Raw genomic sequence first — 18,410 nt, forward strand, 5'->3', positions numbered from 1 at the left:
GTAATTATTAATATAAATTTTATTGATCTCCTCCCTCCTTACAGACATGCATCACTAAATTGGAGGGTGAGTAAATACATCTGGGTTTGGTACAGAGTAGTAAACTAAAATCAAGCAGTCTATGCTGAACTCCATTTTCCACCATCCAATACACTTACCAGTTCAACAGTACAGCTTTAATTACATGATTTGTAATTTGTCAAAGCTGTAGGGAAGGCTATGCTAGATCTGGAGCAATACATAACAAGAAAGTAAAAAAAAAAAAAAAAAAGGAACAATGTAGATTTTACTTGCAGACTCTAAATGCCAGAAGACTGTCCATAGCCCAAATTTAAATCTTGGAATGCCTTGAATGTTTCCTGAGAAGTTAATGATGCTAAGGCGTTTTGAGAAACACCTTTGGCCACAACAACCCCCTGCAGTGTTACAGGCTGGGCACAGAGTGGCTGGAGAGCAGCCAGGCAGGAAGGGATCTGGGAATTTGGATTGACAGGAAGCTGAACATGAGCCAGCAGTGTGGCCAGGTGGCCAAGAAGGCCAATGGCATCCTGGCCTGGATCAGGAACAGTGTGGCCAGCAGGGCCAGGGAAGTGATTCTTCCCCTGGACTCAGTACTGGTGAGGCCACACCTGGAGTGCTGTGTCCAGTTCTGGGCCCCTCAGTTCAGGAAGGATATTGAGGTGCTGGAGCAGGTCCAGAGAAGAGCAACAAGGCTGGTGAAGGGACTCAAGCACAAGTCCTATGAGGAGAGGCAGAGGGAGCTGGGGTTGTTCAGCCTGAAGAAGAGGAGGCTCAGGGGAGACCTCACCACTCTCTACAACTCCCTGAAAGGAGGTTGTAGCCAGGTGGGAGTTGGTCTCTTTTCCCAGGCAGCTATCAGCAAGACAAGAGGGCATGGTCTTAAGCTCTGCCAGGGGAGGTTTAGGTTAGATATTAGGAAGAAATTCTTTACAGAGAGGGTAATCAGCCATTGGAATGGGCTGCCCAGGGAAGTGTTGGATTCTCCGTCCCTGGAGGTTTTTAAGATGAGACTGGATGTGGCACTAAGTGCCATGGTCTAGTAACCACAGCAGTAGTGGATCAAGAGTTGGACTTGATGATCTCAGAGGTCCCTTCCAACCTGGCTGATTCTATGATTCTATGAAATTCAGCTGGTTTTACATGCTTTAGCATGTAATCCCTTTACCGTTGTCACACAGTAATTGTACTTTATATGTAAGATTCTTTTCTCATTGATATATTTGACCTAATCCTCCAATGTCTTATATGGTATAGAAAGTGAATAGAAAAATTTGCATATTGGTAACTAAGGTTATATACCTTGTAGAGATACAGAGTCATATCTGCAGACTTTTAAAGAGAAACTCAAGCTAGGTTCGAATGAACTAGTTCAGCTACTGGAAACAGTGTAGCCATGGCAGCAAGCAGTTCAGTTTCAGCTGTAAAAGCTGCCTGTAAAGGTAAGTAAATATTTGGACAACTTGCTGGCACTCAGTTCTTGTGCTACAACAGTTACACTACTTCAGCTATTTTATGTGCCAATCAGGATGACCTCAGCCTAAGGAGACAGCATAGTTGTACTCGTTGGCTGCTTGATGCCTTGCCCAACAGGCTTAGAAGCACTCGAGAAAAGAAAAGCAAATTTAAAACTCTACCAGTTCTTTATGAGTATCTGTGTAGCAATCTCTTGGTCCAAAATATGAGGCTGTAACAGATGCTTATTCCTAGTCTTAAGCTGTCACTACCTTTTCCCTCCTCAGTGCTCATCCCCCTTTATAGAGGAAGTGATAACAATTATCAGTGTATCCAAATAGTATTATCAGTTCTTGTATGTATACATTTTCTGTAAACAATATGTTTACATATTCATTTAATCATTCAGATGATCATTTTACAAACTTATTTTTGTTTCTGCGCTGCTAAACTGAAGAGCCCAAGAAGACTAGTGACTTTAGTCAGTACTGTTTCGGAGTGCCCACTGAAGGCCTGATTCCATTCCTCTTAAAAACTGCAAACTTGGATCATTTCACTAAGTTGCTTTATAATGCAGCGCCTATTCAGGGAAATAGCCATGTGGTAAGACACTGTTCAATGTGTTGAAGAGTGTTGGTCTCAAGGCTCTAGGACTGATCATTTATTATTCACATGGGTTTATTTACTGCCCTGAAAGAACATAAGCAGGCTAGTACTTTTGGGGTAATGAGATATACCATTAAGGTGTCTTGTGAGGCCTGTTATCTAAACTAACTTTGCACCACTGCTTTTGTATTCAGTGTCTGAGGATGGTTTTTACATGGTGATTGAGGTATTAGCAACTGAATGATTGTTAGAAATCACTATAGCTAAGCCAGCTGACCTTATAATTCTACTGTCCTTAAAATGTATTTCAGTAAAGGTATATTTTATACCTTTACTGAATAATTTACAGACCTCTTTCGCAAGACACCAGAAAGGATCAATAGAGATATAAAACATACCCACTGCTGTATATGCCAGCTACTGCAAAATGCCACAGTGTTCTTTTTGCAGAACAAATTGCAAACATATGCACCAATTCAATACAGATTATTTTCTTTAAATCATACAAGCTACCCATTAATTAAGTAGTTAATAGTGATTTTAGTTCTTGTATTTTTCTTATAATTAAAAAGTTACATCGAAGAAAAAAAGAAAAAGTTGCTTTTCAGTGCTCTGCTTAGGGAACAATAATGGCTATTAGTTTTTCAGGGTTTATTTCTATCTTAAATCTGTGTATATATGCTAATAGTTAGAAGCTGTGTTTCCCTAATGAGGATAGCAAGATGTTTTAGACATATTTTGTCATATTTTTGCTTTTATGGACAACAGAAAATTAGACATAAGGAAATGTGATTATTTAGATGGCCTACACTTATTTGGGCTTATTTGGTTACAAGTAGGCAGAAAACTGCATAGAAAGGCCTTTGTCTGTGAATATTTGAGTTCTACAAAGTACACAGATTAGTTTTTATACTGATAATACAATTAATATTGATATGATGATGATAGCTAGCTCTGTCCAGAATTATTTGGATCTGATTTGAATTTCTACATTTGAGACTTAAGCTTTCTAACCTAGCAGAATATAGGAGAATCTAGAATACAGTGATGCCCTAGTATATAATCTGAAAATTTATTTGACATTAATTTCTAACTGGAATCTAGTTGATTAATTTCAAAAAGGGGACAGAAACCAGTGTAAGTGGTTAGTTGCTGTAAACAGCAACGTCTTAAGATAGATTACATTTAGCACACATCCAGCATTTTTGGTTTTTACAGTAAAACCTAAAAATTTTTTTCTAGAACATGTTTATGCAGTTTACTACCCACCAATACAAGATAACATCATAGTCAAGATTTGTCTGATTACAAAACCAGCATAAAATAGATATTTTAATTTTTTTTAAGTATTGAGAAAATAAATATTTAGAAGTTATGCTTAGTTTATAATCAAAATGTAAATTTTACCAAACTCCCAAGTCTGACAGGTTTTACTAGTTTTTCTCTTCAAGTTTCAGTGCTGAACAACACAGGATTTACCCTCATATAACCTTGAATATGTGACTATGTGGAGTACAATACAAAGTTACTCTTCCTCAGGTCTGGCCATTATTGTTAAAATTTAAATAATAAAGTATTATGCATCTACATTTTCATTTGACCTTGCTTGCTATCAGTGTTTTAAACCACATTTGTCTATTGCCTCTGCTCCTGAGAGATTCTCTAGTGTATTTTATTTTTGGCATTAAAACTAATGTTACCCAACTGCCCTTATGGGGGATATTCTTCTCTATAATATTCAAATGACTCCCTGTGCAGTGTCTTAAAACCTAGGCAGTTGCTGTTAGGATCTGGTGATGTGTCTAACTTCTGCTTTTCTCTTTAAAACTTAAACATATTATTCAGAATCATTTGGGGTTTTGACCCCTTTCCATTTTCTATAGTGGAGGACAAAATTTAAAAAGCCCAACCTCACTTCTCTTCACTGAAAATAAGTCAGTTTAATTTGCGATGTCAGCAGAGAAGTCCAAGACTTTGGAAGGTATTAGTTAACTTCCTTTTCAGTGTAGCAATAGCTGCAGTGATAGCAGGCCACCACTGGCAGTCTTGTCCTTGTGTTAGATTCTGCATCATTTTGAAATCACTTGCTGACCAAAACCAGTGCACATATCACAGAATTTCCCATTGAAAACTCCTATTCTGAAAACGGAGCAGAAAGTATGACTTTTGATGAGCAACACTAAAATAATGAGTACTACCATTTTTTTTCATACTAAAAAGACAGTATTTTCAAAAACTGGACATGGTAAGACTAGAAATGTCTTCCATTTACCCTGCCATGGTCTTGTAGACTTTCAAGAAGTTACTTACATTTCACTTGAGCTATGATAAAATTTATTAAGTATCAATACTGATGCAGTTTGCTAAACTACCTCCTACTATGGTAGTTAAATATGATGCCTATAAACTTGTTGAATATTGTTTCTTGAATATCAGGGACAAACAATTTCCTACATTTTCTAATTGCCATGGTACATGAAAGAAATAGAGGGAAATGTTTTAATCATTATCAGGCAAATGAACACTTCTTGCACAACTAATGTCTTTTAGTTTTCTTGAAGTTGGATTCTGCTGTGTCTGGTCTGTTGTGATATTTTAATCTTTTCGTAACTGATTTCCTTTCCGTGCTTGTCCTTATCTATAAATTATTGCCTCATCTTGTTCTAACACACTATGCTTTCTGTTTCTATATATGTACACAGATTTGCAGCTCAGGAACTCCTCTTTTTAGGCACTGTGGCACAACGTGCTTCTAATAACGTAGCTAAGTTCCATATACTTCAAATGCAGTGTTAGTGGTAGCTCAGCTTCAGGCATGGGCTATAGCATCCTAAACCATAATGGGCAGACCTTTGTGGCAGTGATTCTGTCAGCACAAAAGCACCTGACCACTTCTTAAGAGGATTAGGTGGACAGAAGATGTCCATGTGTCATTTGCTGCACACTGGCCAAAAGCAATGAGTGGAAGAAGGGTTTTCACACTCTAGGACGAATTGGCATTGATTCAGCCAGTCCTACTTTTGCATTAAAGACTGAAGAATTTGATAATTTAAGGAAGAAAGAAAAACAAACACAGTTTGGTTTTTTTTTCTCATAGCAAAAGAAGAATTAAATTGTAGCCTTTAGGTGGGAATGGCACTTAGTACCAGGGGAGGAGGGGTTTGGGGGAGAAGGTAGCAAGAACTTCTTTAATTGATTTGCCATTCAAGGAAACTGTAATGCCAAATTTAGTTAATGGTATGAAATACGAGCAGAGTAAAAGCATTTTTACTCTTACCTTGTATCTAGTTTTTAGAGATAAGAATATCTTTAGCAATTAACAAAACTTGAGAAAACTTGACAAAGGACAGCAAACTTCCTTATTGGTCATATTATAAGATAATAATTACTGTTAAAACTGAATAATTAAAAAAGTTAAATCGCCTTTCCCTACCTATACTGTTTTCTGCACTTGTGTTATGCAAAGTACATAAAGTGCACACAGTTAGCTGTGCTTTCAGTTTCTTTTTTTTCCCATTCACTAACATTTTCTCCTGCTGTTTTTTGTATGTCTACTTCAGAAAAAACTTAAGATCCAAACAAATATTTTCCGTTTTAATAAGAAAGCATATCAGTTTTTAAATGTCAGAATTGTTTATCAGAGCTCTTTTCTCAGCTTTAACTACTGGACAATATTTTTGTATCACCTAACACAAATAAATTTATGATGAAAAGTGATTAATGTTTTGATCAGATGGTGACTAGGGATTTGGCATGGGGTAGTGAGGTTGGAGGGGTTACTTCTTACTCAGCAAACACACATTCCTGGCTTGCTGCAATGTTTAGTAAGATGTGTTTGCATAAAATACTATGGAAGGTGGTGTGAAATAATTTTTCCTTCATACTGCAATAGTATGGTCATGATTACAAATGGGAATTTTTAGAAGTACAAGAGGGAAATGCCAAATACATAGAAGAAGAAAAATGTCCCAGTGAAGAGGTTAAGCACTGGAATTTCCTGACAAAAACCCTGTGAACTCTACATCCTTGGAGATACTCAAAATTTGACCAGACAGTACTAGCCCTGCTTTGATAACAGGTTGGATTGCATGACCTCCAGAGATGCCTTCTAATCTAACTCTCCTACAATTTAAAGACAACTGTCTGTGCCCTAAATTAACTTATGTTTCAGTCATAGGGAAAGATGAAAAGACTGTAGGCCAGACAATTTATAAGAGAAAATGAATACACAGTACAAATTTATGGTTTTGTTTCCACATGTACTATTTTAGAACATGGTTTCCAGACTGACTTGTTCGAAATATATTTTTTAATGTGTCTATAGGCTGAGCTGCTCTGTATTAATTCTAAAAAAAGCTTGACCCAGAGTTAATTTTAGAGGTACTAGCAAATGCTGCTGTTATAAAGCATCTTTTCCTGTTTATGGTAAGAACAGATCTTCTCTTTTCTCATACTTATTACCTTGCCAAAACCAGAGGTCATTAGCAAGGTGAATGCCTGTTTTTTCAGTGCTGCTGTCAATATAATTTTAGGAAATACACACAACTGCTGTACAATACAAGTTTTCAGATGGAAAGAAACAGTATTTTAGTCCACGTTTTTCCCATTACTGTCATTGAGGTTTGTATTTGGCATAAGAGATGTCATGATTTTTTTAATTATTATTTATTTATTTAGAAGCTGTACAGGTTATATTGTTGAAACATGGAGGTCCCTGCAGTTTCCCTTATACAGCTAATTTCTATAAACTGAGAAGGGGTTTTTAAAAGCTGTAATGATTGCAAATAATACAAGTGCATATCCATTAGGACTTAGGATATCTTAGCTGAGCTAACATTAGCAGTACTTAAACAATACAAGCAATATACTTGTATAGAAAAAAAGCAACCAACCTCTTTAGTATGTAGTCATGCAAAAGCCTGGGAAGTCAATAAATATATAATACAGACAAACTTAACTTTTCCTCCATATTTGGTAATAAAGTGCAGACATACAGTCAGTTTTCCAGGTTTTCACTTTTAGGTGAGAATCTCAAAAGTATTTTAAAAATGGACAGCTGAATGGGAAGAAAAATTAGGGTCCCAAAATATGTATATAAACTTATTTGAGAGATTCAGAATAGAGTTCCAACCCATCAAAATCTTTGATAGGGGAGGCTGGTCACAGGTCCCATGTAACTGGGCTATCAAAAAACAGTGAAAATACGTAAAAAATATAATTAGAAGCAACTTGCCCAACATTGCAATGCAGAGATGGAAATAGAATTCCAGTCTTTTATTTTAAAATCCCAAGATAAACACAAGATTTACAGTGTTCCCTATTCCCTATCTTCTATACAGTTTCGGATTTTATGGTTTTTGGCAGGCTAACAAAGTTTAGCATAACACTGGGCTTATGTGGCCTTCTTTCCCTCTGTAATATTCTTGGAACAATATCATAATAAAATGATGTTAAAAGGATTATTCCAGCACTTTCTGATTCTGAAGTTTCTTCCCATACTCCATATACCAGAGGCCTGATCTGTCTCACATCTGTGCAACCGTGCACACAGCCACTCCGCCTATACCAACATGTTTTCATTCTGGGTTTATTGGAAATTTCCAGGATTTGTTTATTCTAGACACACTAGATTTCCCACTGATAAAAAAGAGTGCGATGTTTGCTTATAGTACATAGGTCAGTGAGCTGAAGTCAGAAAACCTCATCCCGTTTCTGATGTGCAGCTGAACCTTGGAGAAGCCACCACTGTACAATCCTATTTTTATCTAATAACTGGGAAAAACCATAATACTTTCCTTTCTACAAAGTCTGGATGCATATAGATAAAAAATACTGAATATTTTATTACTAATAAGAAATTATTATAAAAATCAACTGAATATCCATTGCATACTAATATTTGAAGAAGGATTGAAAACATTAAAATTATGTAAAACTTAGGTTAACATTTAAAGAACACACTGTTACAATATGTAAAAAATAAGCATATCTTTATTTTCTTATTGACTTAACTTTTTGTTACCTTGAGAGTCTTATAAAGGAAAGAAGGCACATCATACAAACCTTGAATGAAAGCAAGAATATACAGAAAGTACCTCAGCCATGAGAAAATTTGCAAAGCACAGGGAAGGAGTGGGAGAGGAGGGTGATGAAAACAAGAATGAATAAGGAAGTTACAGTAAATTTAGGCAGAAGAGAAGCAGTCACTTTATATATCCCTCAAGAATTTGAGTTTGGCAATTCATGACTGTCTTGGATTCTACCATCAGTAAGAACTAAAGTTTTTTGTAACTGAATAGTCAGTATGAAAATGAAATATTTATAACCATTATTCTCATACTACAGCTTCTACTCTTGATTAAGAAAATTTAAGTAGTCATTTTAAATCCTGTAGAAGAGAAATTGTTGTTGTTCTCAACCTTTTTCACATTATCCTAGCATACAGAAAAAGTGATATAGGGCTTTCTTCCATTTTATTTTGAAAACTTCTTTCTAGATCCAAAAATTGCTGATGATTATAACCCACCACTTACTTGGTGGCTAAGGACTGAAATAAAATGTGATTATGCATTTCTTTTAAAAATGTTGGATTTTTCTTAAAAATGTTAAGTCCACAAACATTTTTCTCAATGCTTTATAATATAGTTAGTTAAACCTTGGTGTTAGTAATGCCAAGGTCACAGTTTCAGTCCCCTGTATGGGCCATTCACTTAAGAGTTGGACTCCATCCTTGTGGGTCCCTTCCAGTTCAGAAGATTCTGTGATAGAAATTTAGTAGAATTTCAAGGATTTTATCAGTGACCTGCAGAACTTAATGAATTTCCATTAACACCAAAACTGTTAATCCAATACCTCCCTAAACACTTTACAGATTTAGCAGAAGATCTATTAAAGCAGATAATAAATTTGTCAGAAGAAAAGCCCTAGTGAAGACCTAGCAGCAGCTTTCCAATGCTCGAGGAAGTTACCGATCAAAAGTCTGATGCCAGGCTCTCTACAGAGGGACAAGAAAAGAGAATGAGAAACAGCAGTCAGAAATTGGGAAAGGATGTTCCAGCTAGATGTAAAGAAAACATATTTCAGTATGATGATACTTAAGTATTGGTGCAGGTTTTCCAGAGAGTCTGTGGGGTCTCAGAGGTTTTCAAGACCCAAATGAACAAAGGTCTGGGCAGTCTGGCCTGAATTGGGTGTTAACCCAACTTTAAGGAGTGGGTTCACAAGAGGTCTATTCCTGGCTGATGAAGTCTCTGATTCAATTTGCAGCTAACTCTGGCGCTGAATGTGACAACTTTTTAACAGGCAGTGAGAAGCACTGCTTAAGAGTTTAGGACATAAACCAAGATGTAACTCTGATAGTCTCAAGGAAAATTTAGGTAAGTAGAGCAAATGTAGGCAAATTGCAGTCCCCTCTGCCGAAATAAAAATCAATGAACATGGCACAGTTTTCCTTTAAGCTTCTTTGGACATTTGCAGTCAGCAATATTTGCATTCATCCCATTTGTGCCCTAGTCCGCCTGATATTTTTTTAAAGGACAGTGGCATAAAACCTTTGCTACGCTAGAAAGTTGTTTCCACAAATCCATTATAAGAACTAAAATGTAATTCTACAAGTGACCATTAAGTATTGCAACTGTTTTAAGAGAAATTTGCAGGAAGCAAAAATCATCCCAGAAGCTGATGTCTGCATAAAAGACTGCATGATCATAAACCTGCTATCATCAGCATGTGGACTGTAGTGATGTATAGGAAAAAAGTGGAATGGAAATGATTGACACTGGCCACTCGTTCCAGTTCTTCTGCTCTTGGGATGCCCAGTGGAAGCTAGATCATGATCTTTCAGCCAAAGGCTGTTAATCCCCATGATTCCAGAGATGTAAGGAATATAAGACACTTGTATTCCACCTTACATTCCAGATCTTATATTTTTTGCTGCAGGAGATATCCCATGCCTACTCTAAAAATCCGATTTCCCCTTCTTTCTCTCTGTAACAGGAGTCAGAATCACAAATAAGGACATATATACGAGGGACAGTTTCTAGTTTGTCCTTCTTGTCTCCATATGACAGCAAAACAACAACTCCTTAAGATGCAAAGAATGGCATTTTGAATTCAGTAACAATAGGTTTTAAAAAGAGATTAAAAAAACCTCAGTACCTCTAATTACAATGTTTAACTAACTTGCATAATCACTGCAGCATGAAATCTTCAGGAATCATTACATAGACTCATAACATAGAATCATTACTTATGAGTGTTAGGTGATGTGAAAATACTTTTTCACTGTGGATTGTGCCATCCCTATCTGTCATGTGTCCCAGGCCCTAGAAGAAAGGTGAAGAAGAAGGTGCTAATTAACTAACTCCCAGTGGCTACAATATCTAGTTTAGCCGTGATTGCTTACTATGGCATAGTTCTCTGTGTTGCAGTATTTTTCTGGTATTCTCATTAGTCCTTCCCTCAACATTTTTGTGAAGAAATTAACAAAGTTATAAAATAATGTTTAGAAAATGCAAGTATCAAGCAGAGTGGAAATAAGAGATTTGAGTGAGAGTCCATACTGGATATTTGCATCAGGTTTTTTTGTTCTTTTTTTTTTCTTTTGCCTTAGAAAAGACCATGGGTACTGCAAATTTTTCAGATGGACTAGAAAAATGCTTGCCTGGAATTATTTCTGTGGGAGGATCAACAAAGTCTGCTTTTGGTTCAGGGAAATGTGTTAATTTTATTTTTTTTTCATTAATTACAATACGTCAGTAACTTACTTGTGGTATTATCGTCAGGGCTGTGGATGCCAGCGCTTTCTCATAGTAGTTATATGATCAACAGCGTTTCCACAGGTCACTCAGTTACTCCTGAGTCAGAAGGGAGTACTACTCTCCAGTCAGAGTATGATATCTGCTTTGCTTTTCTTTGTGCTCTGAAAGGAAGATAAGGATCCTCATGTTTCTGGTGTCAGTATAGTTCCTTCTTCAAAGCCTATTCCACTGTAAATTTTTAATACTTTCATACTTTTTATGCCTATCCCTGAATTGGCATAATGCCAAATTAGCTCAATGCATAATTAATGAGTATCAATTATATTCCTACTAGATAGAAGTTTCCTATCAACTTCAGATTGCAGAATACACTTCCATTTCCATCTTAATTTCTCTTGCTTTTCCTAGTGTGTGCAACCTTGGAGATATCTATATTTACAACTCCCTGTGGTTTATTTATAAGAGCAGAACAAGAATCTAGGCTCTTAACAATGAAGACATCTCATTGGTCTGCCACATATAAACTTGTAGCACCTAAAGTCAAGATTATGCTATTGTGTTTTCCATTGAGACATTTCATGGAAAACTGTTAGCCTCCTCATCTGTTCTGAAATCTGCACCTCTTCTCCAGCTAGAGACTTGAGAACATTTTTCTCAGAGGATTATAGGAAGAGCCCTTTTCCCTGTATTATGACTCACCCATTCTGCATCCTCCTCCAAATCAATTTGAAAATATGAATCAAAGGAAAAGCCACTCTAGAACATATTTTTATGATGGTAAATGTGCATTTGGCAGGACATAACAATACCTTGATCCCTTCACTTTGACTTCATGCCATTAGAAGCCATCTAATCATATCTGTGTGATGATACATAGAAATTGCAATAAAGATTTATGCTTTTCAGTCTAAAAAATCATCCAATAAACAACATTTCCTCAATTGTGGCCTTTGCACTAAATCTTTTGGCCATGACTTTAATAAGTAGCACCAAGGCATTTTGCTCCCATATAAGAATAAGCCCAAAACTACTGTGAATATATTTCAAATATAGTGGAACAAAAGGCGACATGCATCTTTTTACCAAACTCATTTATCTTTTGATCCTGTGAAAAAGAAGAGTGTTAAAGTCCTGCTAATACAGGGAATATCAAAAGAAGCATGTCATATTTGAAATTCAGAACTGATATGTGAGTCAGCTCTGTCTTTTGCTTCTTTATCTTGGAGGTTCATGACTCATTCACTTACTTGAAGGATATCTGTCAGAATGTCTTTAGCCATTTCACAGACTTTATTCTACAGTCTTGGACAAAGTCATAGCAAAATTTCATTTGAGACTATTTTGTATACCTTCTGTAGTTTTCCTCAAACTTTTTTAAACTTTGGGAGAAATAGGAATGGGATTGTATTAAGATCTTACTTAACAGAGGAGTATCAGAACATACAAACAAAAAAAAATACCAAAAGCAGCAATTTTCTGGTGTTCAGTGCATAACTCCATTAAAACTTACTTGTTGGTTGCTGGTCTGTTTATTTAAAAGGAGAAAATGCACCTCCTGTTATGCTATGCAGAAAGAAAACAAAAGGAAATGGCCTCGAGTTGCACAAGAGGAGGTTTAGATTAGATATTAGGGACAAAAAATTCATGAAAAGGGTTGTAAAGCCTTGGAACAGATTGCCCAGGGAAGTGGTGGAGTCACTATCTCTGTAAGTGTTCAAAAAATGTGGGGATGTGGCACTTGAGGACATGGTTTAATGGTGAACGTGGTGGTGGTGCTAAGTAAATGGTTGGACTTGATGGTCTTAAAGGTCTTTTCCAACTTTAACAATTCTATGATTCTAATTTGGAAGGGTAAGTAGATAAGCAGCTAGACTAGAAGGATCCTTTACTCCTTTCTGTCCTTTACCCGGCTTTTATTGATATTACCATTGTGCCTCTTCTGAAGCTTCTTGCACTGCCTGCTACCAGAGCCAGATCAGCAGATTAGACAGGAGGTTACCCTAGTATGATAGATCTGTCCTTATGTTTCATACTGAATTTATACTCAGATGATAACAGCAGTCACATTTTTTTTTTAAGTAGGCCAACTGTCCCTCATGCAATTGTGTCAACTGCTTAGGTTTAAAAATAATTTTTGCTAAAAAAAAGTCTTCATAGTAATAGAATCCTAAAATGTAAGATAATGAGATAAAAATTATATTGCTCATAAACTTCAATAAGGAGGGGTAAATCTTAGCAGTTTTGTATTGCTCATTCGCGTTCCAGTCTTACTTCCTTTTCCTTCTATTTTTTTCTCCTCTCCCAGCTGAATAAGATAAAATTCTGCTTCATAGAAAAAGCAGAGGCATGTAGAGACAAACAGAGATCATCTAGCAACTCCTGTTCAGCTACTGTTAGTTTTATTAAAATTTAGGAGTCTTTGTTTTGCTTTACTGGGGAAAAGCCCTATAAACTTTTTGTTGAAGAGGACATTGTCTAGCAGTCACAGGTTTAGTCCAACTATTCTGTTTCAGAATACAGGCCTGCTGCAGAAAAGTCCTAAGGCCAAGAAATTAAAAGGAAGCTATGTGGGAAAGATGGAATCAGAGAAGTGAGAGAGGAAAACTATTCAGGAGCATGAAGAGAAGATACAGTAGATAAGGCTGAGTAGCAAAGAAAATGGGCCAATTCACCTGTCAGTTGACTTTGTGACAATTGTTACAGCACAGAAGTCTTCTCTTAATTTTCATGCATTTAATGTCATATCCAGAAATCCTTATGATGTTACAGAAAAGCCTTAATAAGCCTTTTTAGCTGTCTGGCATCATTCTTCTGATCATCTAGTTGTTTCCAAAAATGTTACCTCTTTTCCTAAAAAGGTTGAGAATATTTCCTGTACTTCTGCTGGAGGCAGTTTCCTAGAATCACCTTGCTTCCATATAGAGACGGTAAACCAGAATTTATTTTTATTGTTCTCTGATCTCCCGTTTCCTCCCTACACCCTCTGTCAAGTAAGGACCTGTACTCTTGCTATTTCTTCTGAAGCCTCGTTTCATACAAGAAAAGCATTTAATTCATGTGCCGTTGTTGTGTCTAGAAAGTGCTCTGAAGCCAGAGGCAGTGATTCTGGATGCATATATTTTTAGATAGAAAATCAATTTTTGGCTTCACTCATAAGAGAAACTGGTTTAAGGAAACTGAACCAGATCTCTTATTTCACAGCTTCTAAAGTGTGTCTGATTCCAGATAGTTTGAATATTAAAAGAATTACCAAAATCAAACAAGCAAACAGACCCTCTCCCCCCCATCTTTTTTCTAATTATATTAGGAAAAAATTCTTTACTATGAGGGTGGTGAGGCACTGACAGGTTGCCCAGGGCACTTGTGGATGCCCCATCCCTGGAAGTGTTCAAGGCCAGGTTGGATGGGGCCTGAGCAACCCGTTCTAGTTGAAGGTGTCCCTGCCCACAGCAGGGAGGTCGGAACTGGATGATCTTCAAGGTTCCCTTCCGACCCAAACCATTCTATGGTTCTATGATCTCACAATAGTATCCGAAGGAAAAAATAGGATAACTGTGATGCAGCTTTTTCTGCTTATGTAAGTGAAATATTGAGGGGAAAGTAGAAAGTTTGTTTTAACTTACTGCTTTGTTAAAACAAAACAAAAAAAATCTCTGTAGTCTAAATTCGGTATTCTCATGAGCTTTAGCAGGGAGTATAATTCCACAAAGCTTCAGGTTGTTTTGTTTTTTGTTTTTTTCCTGACACTATCCAGGGACGTTCTCAATACTACATAAGCCTTTGGAAAAATAGTTTGAAAAACTTAGTATCTCTGCCTAGCTGCTGATTATGAAAACAGCTAACATAGCAACTTTTGAGGAATGTAAACTGTATAGAGCACCAAGGTTAGACAAACGGGAGACAATAATCACAGGTTTGTAAGTCTCTTAAGTGGGAAGAGAGTGGCTGGAGGAAGCCTCTGCCCTCGGGAGCTGCCTCGGGCCGCGCCAAGCAGGACGCGTCTCAGAGCGGCAGCGGGATCAGCTGCGCCCGCTCCCTCCCGAGCCCGGCCGGGCACCTGCGGGGCGGCTCCCTGGGCCGGCTCCCGCTGCCATTGGCCTGGCGCTGCTTCCCGCCTCCTTTGAAAGCTTGGGAAGGGCGGGCGGCAGTAGTGCCTCGGCAGTCGGGCAGCAGGGCCGGGCCAGGAGCGCTGGAGGCCGCAGGTAACTCGGGCAGCCCGCGGGGCGGCATTTGCTCTCGGAGCTTTTCCTCCTGGGGATTGGGGTGGGCTCGGGTAGGCTGGGCTGGGCTGGGTTGGGTTGGGTTGAGTTGAGCTGAGTGAGCTTCACTGAGGTTTCTTTGCTCGTGGGTTCTTCATACGACGTGGTAACGCTAAAAGAAGTTTGTGTGCTTAGTATGGCAGTGCTTGTCTTGGCAGCTTCGTGCTTTATAGGAAGTAGTAGGCTTCTTTTGGTGTTTGTGTTTTTTTGTTTGGTTGGGTTTTTTTTAAATGTTTACTTGGTTTCAGCTTCTATTGGCTTGTTGGAGTAGGCTTGCTATCTGGGCAGCCGAGTCAGTGCTTAGGCTAGCTCTGATGACTTATAAAGGTGTTTCTTATGGCCCTTAGTAGTAGGGGGCAGTAGCAGGGCAGTACTGTGTACTTTGGAGCTGGTGCTTATGAAGTAGTGATGGAAAAACTCGTCTTACGATTTCTTTTGTGGCTTATCTTTTCATCCACTTGTTCGGTTGCCAAAACATAGTGACATTAATTGTGATTTTACAAGGTAAGTTTTTTGGATCCTGTTCTAAAACCCTTGGTGAAGAAAGAGAACTAATGAATGATTGAAATAATAATCTAGAGACCTAGAATTCACGTTATTGCTGAAAGGCATTTAATTCCAAAATTGCAGAATTTCTTTTTGTTAGGTGGTGTTAAATATTTAGCAAGTGTATGCTGATGAAAAATCTCCTTATGATTTAATATTCTACCAACATTGGGCTTCAGTGTGTTTTATTCTTTCATAATTGGATGGGAATAATAAATCATTTTGGAGTTACTTCATCTGTTTCAAGGTAGGAGTATCAACTAGCACCTTTGAAGATATAATAGAGCTGCTGTGAGAACCAGGGTGCAGAATATGTTAGACCTGAATAGAAATAGTTTGCAGGATTGCTCTGATCTATATGCTACTTGGGAAAAAAGAAGGAAGAATTATGAGGGACTATAATTATGGGTGTGTATGGTACACTTAAGTACAAAATACCTATATATGTTTTCATCTGCCTTTAACAGCTGCAATGAAGGCTACAAATACATGTGAGCTCCTTAGAACATGTGTACTTCAGAACAATTAATTAGTTCTGAAACTGCTCAGGCTGAGCACAAGTACATGTTTTTCCCTATCACATTTCTGCACAGATGTCTGATATGGCTTGGCTACACAAATAGCCTTTTTTTTTTTTGTACCACTGTTTATTCTGTCCATAAACTGTAAAGTCAGCTTGAACTAGAAATTTCTATATGGTTCTTGTTTCCCCCCCCCCCCCCCCCCCCCCCCCCCAGCAAACCCCATCTTGCAGCTTCAGTTCTCCCATGGTAGAACTAAGCAGGATTCTGATGGTAGCTGCTTTTGAAAACTGCCTGGGTGTCTCTTTGGAAATAGTCAGAATTTTAATGCACAGGCTGGCTGTGTTCGTTTATAGAATTACTGTTTCCAATAATATCCCTGCTGATCTCATGAAAGGGGGGAAAAGTAAACAGTAATGAAAAAGATACTGGGTTTGTTCCAACTGAAAGGAACAGTAATTTTTTTTCCCCTCAAAACTCACTTCTGTACTCTCTCCCTCCCATCTGCCTCCCTGGGAGGTAGGGGGATTGTGGCTTGTATGTTAATCTCCCCATGGAATTATGTATGCACAGGAGAGGCTTTTTCCTCATAAAATAAGTTGTCATTTTGCAGGTCTTATGTTCTCTCTTATAATTTCTGTCTGAAAACGTTCTTGTGAAGTTAATCTAGTTTAAGGAAAAGAGATGTGCTGCTAATTCCTCTGACAAGTTTTGTGACTTCACAAATATGTCACTTGCTTTCAAAAGTTTGTTGTTCTGCAGGACTTGCAAACAGTAGTTAGCAGATTAGTTGAAGACCCTCTCCTGCAAGCTGCTCCTCACAGATGCACCTCTGAGCTCAACAGGAGCTCTGTGACCAAGTTCTACTCTTCAACAGGTCATCTGCAATGACAGGCTTAAAGGCTGGGTGTGTGAAGTGTAGCCTTGAACAGAGTGAACTCATGTACTGCTATTTTTTTTTTTTTTTGCTCAAATGCAGTGGGAATAATATTTAAAGTAAAGGCAGTGTTTCAGATTACTTTTATAACTAAATAATTTGGAAAAGTGCCACTAAAGTTTCTTGTCTTTCCTTTTAACCTCCCTTAAATGGCTTTTTTAATGTAGAAAAATAGGGGGGCCTCTGTTTAGCCTTTGCTATACCTATATGTATATTTGCCTGTAGATTTTTTTTTTTTAACTCTCCTACTATTTCTGCTCTTGAACTGTTACTCTGTCAGGTTTTATCTTCTCTGTATAATACGTTGAAGTGAGACACAATTCTACAGGGGCTTGCATGTGATTAAGTGTACGCAATATGTAAGTGCCTTCGTAAGCAGATGAAAGCAAGGACCCTTCCCTGCCCATGGTACCCCTATGGCTTTTCTAGATTTCATTTTAAAGGACCCAGCTATGAGAATTGGAGGGTGGTGGTGGGTGATCACGGTGGCAGTAAAGAGCACCGTGAGGTTCCAATAGACTTCGATTCAGCACTACAGGTGTGTTTGTGCATTTACCTAGCAACAGGAACAGCAGTAGCCTAGCTGAATTGTTTATCTGGTTAGAACAGACTGTTTGCATTAAGCCTGAAGAAGATAAAAGTTAGAAATCCTGGCATCCTGTCTGTACCAGTGCTGTGCCTGTTGCTGTTTGGATCAGGGACTATAGTTTCCCTGTCCCACAGAACTCTGAGAGTGCAGAAAATTTTTCCACCCTGTGCTGGAATAAAGCAGATTCCCCCTTCCCTTCCCCCAGGCTTTTGTGGAAAAAAACAAAGTGCGAGCAACCCAAGCAGAATAGCCAATAGCTGGGTGAAGGGGGCTTTCCAGGGGTGTGACGAACAGAGGGTCAGGTGCTCTCCTTGAATCCAGGGCTGCGTACCGGGCCGCCGCTCTGTCATGCGCCCGCTCGGCGCTGCAGCCGGGTCACTGTACGGCAGGGCAGGTGTGTATCGGCCACAGCGAGTTCCAGTGCAGATGAGTTGACACCCTCTTCCCCCTCCCTTCTTCCCTTCCCCCGCCAATCACGTGTTTGTTACACTGGAAATACTCCCAACAAAATCTGGCTGCTACGTAAGGATGGGGGAACTCTTTTGAAAACAGAAAAGGAGGGGAGAAAAATACTCCTCCAATCCTCCCCCTCCCCCCCAAAAAACCAAAGAATAAAAAAGACACTCGCAAAAAATCCAAACAAAACCCAGAGGAAAGCCAAGTCCACAGACGAGGGCGAAACGCGTGAGAAGCAGGGGGTTCCGACGACAGTCATCCGTC

General features: G+C 38.3%; 1 protein-coding gene across 3 annotated transcripts in view; it reads left to right on the top strand.

Moving 5' to 3' along the window:
* Positions 1-18,410, top strand: part of SGMS2 (sphingomyelin synthase 2) — a 61,179-nt gene that overhangs the window by 3,943 nt on the left and 38,826 nt on the right. Inside the window, exon 1 of one of the 3 annotated variants that reach the window (XM_064652069.1) lies at positions 14,393-14,415. The exons of 1 other annotated variant lie outside the window; for it this stretch is intronic. The gene's annotated coding sequence lies outside the window, so the exon portion shown is untranslated. Of the gene's footprint in view, positions 1-14,392; positions 14,416-14,899; positions 15,041-18,410 lie in introns of those variants that run through there. One more of the 3 variants, XM_064652066.1, reaches the window with a different exon arrangement.

Source organism: Pseudopipra pipra, chromosome 4 (assembly GCF_036250125.1).
Source record: "Pseudopipra pipra isolate bDixPip1 chromosome 4, bDixPip1.hap1, whole genome shotgun sequence".
Classification (NCBI taxonomy): Eukaryota; Metazoa; Chordata; class Aves; order Passeriformes; family Pipridae; genus Pseudopipra; species Pseudopipra pipra.